We start from the raw sequence: 8,086 nt of genomic DNA on the forward strand, positions 1-8,086 counted from the left end.
TTTGCCCCAAGCTCTCTAGGAGGGTCTGTCTCCGATACGCTAGGGGTCAGCCCCACTCGCTAAGGGGGGGGGGTCAGCCTCCCATTCGTTAGGGGGTCAGCCCCAAATCGCTGTGAGGATAAGCCCCGGTTCGCTAGGGGATCAGCCCCAGCTCGCTGGGAGGATCAGCCTCCGATTCGCTAGGGGGTCAGCCCCAAATCACTAGGAGGGTCAGCCTCCAATTCGCTCGGGGATCAGCCCCCAATCGCCAGGAGGATCCGCCTCCAATTCGCTAGGGGGTCAGCCCAACTCGCTAGGAGGATCAGCCTCCGTTTCGCTAGGGGGTCAGCCCCAACTCGCTAGGAGGATCAGCCTCCAATAACGCTAGGGGAATAGCCCCAACTCGCTAGGAGGAATCAGCCTCCGTTTCGCTAGGGGATCAGCGCAACTCGCTAGGAGGTTCAGTCTCCAATTCGCTATGGGGTCGGCCCCGAATCTCTAGGAGGATCGGCCTCCAATTCGCTAGAAGATCGGCTCCAACTCTCTAGGAGGATCGGCCCACAATTCGCTATGGGTCAGCCCTAATTCGCCAAGTGGTCAGCCACAAATCGTTGGGGGGTCCGCCTTCAAGGGGATCAGCCCCACTCGTTAGGGGACATCTGCTTCTACCCGTTAAGGAATCCGCCCTTGCTCGCTAGGAGGGTCAGTCTCCCCTTCGCTATGGAATCGGCCCCAACCCTCTAAGGGTGTCGACTTCTAACTCTCTAGGTGAAACCTGCCGCCGTCGCTAAGGGAGGGGTGACCTCAAACGCTAGGTGGCAGCAGCTCCCGAAGGAAACGCGAAGGGGGTCGACTTTCGTCACGCATAAGAGTACCGCCAAAGGTTACTCCCTAATCCCTAAGGTGGTCAAGTGGAGCGTTACTGCGTGTCTCGGTTTCGCGTCGCTGAGAGAAATTCGGCCGCCGCGTCGCTAGGGTTGGGGGTCGTGGGGGTTCGGTCTCTGCCTCTACGCGCGACATATTATGTCCAAATTCGTCGAGCAGAGTGCGTTTATCTTCGCTGCCGGTGTACTTCCTCGCCAAACGGAAACGTAATCCTTCTCGCGTTGCCGAGTTCGCATTGCGTCGCGTTTTGGGATCCGAGTGCACGGGTGCGCGCTGCCGTGATCTTTACCCCCTGGTCTCTCGCTCTAACCACTCACCGGTCTGTCTGGGGGATTCATCTCCTCCCCGTCGCGTTCAATCACGCGCCTCGCCGGTGCCGACTACAAGCAAGTCAAACAAGGTCGGAAAGTCAGATGCGATGAACTTGGTCCGGCTCTGAGACGGGTTCTCTGCCTTCGCTTCATTGCAATGAACCATTCACAAGGATGACTTGTCGCTCTTCTAGGTGTGTCTAACTGGTCCGTCGGTCGCTGCTTGTTATGATGGGTCGGTTGACCCAGTATGCTTGCATGCTTTCCTTATCAGCCATTGCTCAAAACTAGCACGAATTAAGATGACAAAGACGCTATTAGTCGCTTAAATCCCGACGAAGGCAAGGAGCGCCTTCAGTCGCGCCTTCTCTCAGCCGGTCAACCCGCCGACACCGCTCTTGCGGCCCAGATGCCGATGACTGGGCAAAGGCTGGCCAATAAGGAAACAAATTTCATACCTCGTTTTCCATTACTGGGTACGCTTCGTTGTTTCTTGGCTCCGGTGGGTCGGTGTAGTTTGGCTGGCTCTTGGTTGTCTCTACTCGCTACCTTAGCGAAGAGACGTTAAAATGATATTGAGAGAGAGGGACTGAGTTGTGCAGATGCTCGGTATGTTGGAGTTCACTTGCTGTCGTACCACCGTTGTTGCGAGCATTTAAGTCTCTGTAAGGCCGATAACCCGTACGTAATGGGACTCTGAACAGTGATAGCCCGAATCCTGAGGAGACATCGAAATTGAGTATCCAAAGGCTAAGTTAAACCATTCACGGCGATTTTGCTTCGGAAACTTCTCATAAGCTCTCGGTTGTGGTAAAGGCTACTTGGCCCAAAACTCATCTCCAATACGTTCTGTCCGCTGAAAGGTAACAATTTGTGTGATGCTATTTTGAAGGCGGCATCCGATGTCGCCATGTTAAAAATGCGAGGCTGATCGGTTGGACCAGCAGAGGATTTACACAAAGAGGCGGATGAAGAGGCGGAACATGAAAAAGGAGACGATTAATTAAGAGACCCATGAGTGCCCATGTAGGATCTGACCTTCGATGATGACCAGCAGGGTTTTCTTCCTAGTATGATGACCGGCACGGTTTGATGCCGGTTTGATATGTTTGGATGCCTTATTTCATAATAGATATCCATTTACCCAAGTTATTTGACATCATAAGAACGCGTGCAGAACTTCTGCGCAGGGGCGAGAATAGTTCCATACCGGTTAATAATGAGTTATGAACAGTTAGCCGTACATGCTCTGCCTACTACTCCAGTAGACGAACTTTTCTACTACTCTAGTAGCCACCACCCCGTGACGGGCACATATTACTTGTAATTTTACACTACAGTAGTGTAAGAAATTAAATGGCATTGTTTCAATGAAGCATTGCGACGTCACTGGGTGCCAGCGCTCGGGTCGGCGTATTGTTTGCCTTGGCATCAAGCTTCTCACGCTGCTTTGGAATTATTTTGAAGACCATTAATTCTCAGCGACAAGGAATTTCGGCAGCTAGAGGATTTGAACAAGAAAAAATCCCGCGGTCATGATTGCCTATCTGCACCTCGTTTCAAATTCTACTCGGCATGTCTAGAGAGAGAGGAAAGGCTGGATTTCAATGTCAAGTTGACCCAGACGACGCAGGATAAGGCGCGTGATACAACATGCGTCACTGTGCGCGACGTGCGCCACCTGGTGTGCAATCTATGCCTGAAGCGTGTAACGAAGGACACGAAGGTCATGTATGCAGACCTGAAAGGTAAGTGATTCGGCGTACCCATTTGTGATATGTTTCGAAGTTATGCCGACAGCTGGTGTCCCTCACCGTGACAGATCACCAACGAGCAGCGCTCGAGCAGCGCTGCAATTAAAGCGGGATCACCGTATGGGCAGCAAGATGAAGGTGAAGGGCAAGGCCATGATGAAGGCGGCAAGCAAGAAGGGCAGAGTCGAGTTCTACCTTATCTCTCTCAACCCTCTGAGTGGGGGCGGCTTAAGCTGCAGCAACCTCGTCAGGTGCGTGTTGAAGAAGAACAAACTCCTCCCTAACCGCTTCACATGGTGCTAATGAAAGCTGTCTGTCAGGAGCAGCGGGAGTCGGGTTCAGATGCAGACGAGGATGAGGAGGACTGTTGGGAGTGCTCCGATGATGAGGCACCCCCCCCCAAGAAACAAGGTCAACAGTTCCGCACACCATCCATTCGGGTAAGGCCTGGTCCACATACAAGACCAGGTTGAGTATGCTGACCAGTCTGAATGTCCCAGGGCAACCCGGGAAGTAGGTAGGGTGCGGTGGGGCGGCCTTTTGATAACCACACATGGCTGGCTTGGTCCTGCTGCCCCAGGAGAGGCAGTGCCACATGGATCCGTGCACTGTGGTGCTTTGTTCCCAACCTGTATTCCCATGACATTCGGATTGGTCAGCATACTCAACCTGGTCTTGTATGTGGACCAGGCCTTACCCGAATGGATGGATGGTGCACAAAACCATTGACCTTGTTTCTTGGGGGTGTGTGCCTTGTCATCAGAGCTCTCCCAACAGTCCTCCTCGTCCTCCTCATCCTAGTCTGTGTCTGAACCCGACTCCCACTGCTCCTGACAGACAGCTTTCATTAGCGCACTCTTGCACCATGTGAAGCGGTTAGCAAGGAGTTTGTTCTTCTTCAACATGCACCCAACGAGGTTGCTGCAGCTTAAGCCGTCCCCACTCAGAGGGTTGAGAGAGATAAGGTAGAACTCGACTCCACCCTTCTTGCTTGCCACCTTCATCGTGGCCTTGCCCTTCACCTTCATCTTGCTGCCCATACAGTGATCCCACTTTGATTGCAGCACTGCTCGTTGGTGATCTGTCACGGTGAGGGACACCAGCTGTCAGCATAACTTCAAAACATATCACAAATGGGTATACCAAATCACTTACCTTTCAGGTCTGCGTACATGACCTTTGTGTCCTTCGTTACACACTTCAGGCATAGATTGCATGCCAGGTGGCGCACATCACACACAGTGACGCATGTTGTATCACGCGCCTTATCCTGCGTTGTCTGGGTCAACTTGACATTGAAATCCAGCCTTTCCTCTCTCTCTAGACATGCCGAGCACTCGAGTGGAATTTGAAACGAGGTGCAGATAGGCAATCATGACCGTGGGATTTTTTCTTGTTCAAATCCTCTAGCTGCCGAATTTTCTTGTCGCTGAGAATTACTTGGTCTTCAAAATAATTCCAAAGCAGCATGAGAAGCTTGATGCCAAGGCAAACAATACACCCGAGTGCTGGCACCCAGTGACATTGCAATGCTTTATTGAAACAATGCCATTTAATTTCTTACACTACTATAGTGTAAATTACAAGTAATATGTGCCCATCACGGGGTGGTGGCTACTAGAGTAGTAGAAAAGTTCATCTACTGGAGTAGTAGCCAGAGCATGTATGGCTAAGATGCCATCAGATGACAGTGAAGTCCCCCTTCCGGTCGCATTCTACAATACAAGACAATGTAAAGCATGATTGATGTATAACATAAACCTGGGTAAATGTATGACCTCATGGTCCCACCACTACTGCAAAGGGAAGCAAATATGTGCGTGATGCGTATAAAATGCTGGCTGGCTGGCTGGCACTGCTTTCCAGGCGCGTGATTTAGTAAGGAGGGTAAGATAACGGCCGTATTGAGGGTCGGGGTTGGCTGCACCATACATCATACCTCACACCATCCTCCACCAAACTTCCTCCGTTGCTCGTTACATGTAGCCAGGTAACCCAGCGAGGAAAGCCCCGGATAGAAAAGCCCCTCGAGGGAATATATACCACAGCAGGGTGGTATAGCCTATCCATCGGGCGCCACATCAGACTGCCGTACACTGCCGTGTACTGCACTGCACTGGAAATCCTGAGACTGAAAGACCAACACCTTGAACAGCAATCCATACAGCTCTCACCCCGCAGCCTGAGAAACTCTGCATGGGGCGATATTTTTGCCGTCCGCCACTCAGGAGGGAAATAACGCCAAAGCACCCAGCAAGCAAAAACAGTGCTGACGAGGCAAAATTGTAACGATATCAATATTTGAACCATAGCTTCATGGAGGCTTCATCCAGTGTTGCAAAAATCCTCCATCTGCTGCTGCAGAAAGCAAGAGCTTTTGCTTGTAAGTAGGTCGAACAGTCTGCAGCAGGGAGCAAGCTGAGTGTGCAATAGTGTGCTGAGTTCATGCAGCCGCAGCAGCAGCACTATTCGCTGGTGGATTGATCCTTTCGGGCGGTGGGTCCTCATCAGCAGGGCAAAGTTTTCTGTCAATTCCTTAAAAGTCATGTGCTTCCGGATGCCAGCCTGAGCCAATCCTGCCAGCTCGACAGCCAATTCGGCACCCTCGGACAGGCCAATTTGACACCCTGAACCGGCTAATTCGATACCCTGCAAGGCCAATTCAGGCCCAGCCAGCCCAATTCCGGGGCTCCACAGTACAATTCGAATATCTCCGGCGAGCCCGCCAGAACAATTCAAGACCCCGGCGGACCAATTCTTGTGACAGGAATAAAATCCAGGCTAATTCTGTGACAGAGCTCTTCTCCAATTCCAGCCCGGATCCTACCCTCCTGCGTGACGGCCCGTGCATGTACGTACGGAGTGCACCATCCCTGGTGCCCCGAGCGACATGTCTTTCCCTATATACGGCCACATCAGTGCCGCTCAGTCCCCAAAAGTCCCCAACGGCGAACTAGCTCCGCTTTGATACTTGGTAACGACCATCATCTCTGTGTTGAGCACCTATGCTACGAATGCTTTGCGCCTCATCAATGTGTCCGTTGATTAATAATTAATTGGCAACATGCATAAATATGTTCAACAGCTGCCGATGTAGAATTGTGGCGCTGGAGTTCATGCATGCAGGTAGAAGGTAGGCTGGCTAGGTCTCGCCTGCGAAAGCTTGTTCCTGCCCGAGCGAGCATCTGTGGAAGCTTCTACACACTGCTGCGCATGGCGAAATGTGCCACGTAAGCTTAAGATGGGGCTGCGGAAGCAGGTAATACGGCCTTTCAGGACTCAACCGTACATGTAGCAAGCTACATTTACCTTAGAATATCTTTAAGCTATTAAAGCTTAATCACAGTAACGGTACGGTCCCGTATTTACGAACCATACTCGTTAACTGTACGAACTCACTTTCTGGTACGCTATCACAACCTAGCGTACGGCACCAAGACTCCAGGAATGGAGATGGCGGCAGGTGGGCCGCATTTAAGCCACCCAGGTGAAGTGCTTCGGCCAGACACTTAACGTATCACTATACTAGTGTTCAGGGTTCAAGACCTTGCTGTCACCGTTCTCGACGTATGTCTTCGAATCCCGACTTCCCTTGTCTCTTCTCACGCCTAACGCTGGGTCGCCAATCGTGGACGAGACCCTCTACTTCCGCTAAAACAGCTAAGGTAAGAGACGGCTGTTACATTTTGGTATCGACGATCATTTGTTCGGTCCTCGCCTCACATTGCGCCGCAGCAGTTACTCGCCCATTGTCTGAGTCTTAGACTCGACTTTCTGGAAATGGTTCCTAAGCCTATAGCTAAGACTAAGGCTGTTTCTTTGAGCGATGCTAAGCACGTTCCTATTCCGCGACCGAAGTCTAAGACTACGGCGCAAATTCCTGCCGATGCTACAACCGCTTCGGACCCACTTCGCGTTGCGAAAATTAAAAAGCGCAAATTAAGGAAACAATCCTTCGCTTCGCTTCGTAAATACCTTTCCTCTGTCCCTGTTGATAATGACATTCAGGACACGATGACGCCAACTGATAACGTGGCGACTGCCCTCGACACTACTGGCAAATGATGCGTTGACGCGACGACGGAAGTTCCCAAAGCCAAAGCGCCTGGCACTTTGCCAGCGCATTTGGTTGAAACTTTACGACAGTCAGTGCCGAACCGCGTCGGCGCCTTGGAGCGTTCCCTGGAAGGAACGCACCAGGAGATGGCAGAACTGCGTGACGACATTATATCGTTACGAAATTCTTCACAGCGTGTGGAGACGCAACTCCAGGAGTTACTCTCCAAGCTGTCAACGCCCTCAAGCCCACCACCTCCCAATCCACGGTCCGTGGCCATTTGCAAGATTATCAAGCAAGTGGCTGCGTCTTCCTTGGCTGGCATTTTGTCGAAAGAGAGTCTTCAGGTTACCGCTTTCCAGGCGGCCCTGGACTCCCTGACGATAGAGCCGGAGGTCACCCTGGAGGAGGTCCGGAAACTTTGGGACACCGGTGCGGTGGAGAGCGGCCCTGGCGGTAGCGCTACGGACTCCGACTCCGCGCGGCCTGCGCTACAGCCCACGGGCAAAACGCCGCGTACCGAGGTGAGTACGCAGAAACGCGTTCCGCTTCCCCCAAAATTTTCGGGAAAAAGGGATACGCATATTACTTGCACCCGATCGTGGTTCGAGTTCCTTTTGCAATACTTAGACTTAATGCAAATGGACCCGTTAGAGCACTTTGTCTACTTCGTATCGGGCAAAGCTCTAGTCTGGGCCACGGACATTTTCGGGGAGCACCGATCGGGCAAGAAGCTTTTGACGCGTGATTCTTTACGTGCTGCCTTTTTGTTGCAATATGGCGATACGCAACGCAACACGGCTATGGCCGCCCGCGATAGGTTGCATGCGAACGAACACGCCATGAAAGCAACTGAAACAGTGCCCGAATATACTCAACGTTTTCACGATATAATTCGTGAAGCGAAAGATATGAACCCTAGCGATCAAATCGGCTGGTACGTTAAGGGGTTACTACCACCTTTGCGCAGCCGGTGTGCGACAAGCGAAGAGGGCAAAGATTGGGACAGCTTAGATAAGCTAATCCTTTACGCTGTTGGGCAAGAGGTTCGATGGCAGTCGGGCAAAGACAAGCCTACCGTCCATGCAGTTAGCGCTGAA

This window comes from Volvox carteri (genome assembly GCF_000143455.1).
Source record: "Volvox carteri f. nagariensis unplaced genomic scaffold VOLCAscaffold_35, whole genome shotgun sequence".
NCBI classification, from domain to species: domain Eukaryota; kingdom Viridiplantae; phylum Chlorophyta; class Chlorophyceae; order Chlamydomonadales; family Volvocaceae; genus Volvox; species Volvox carteri.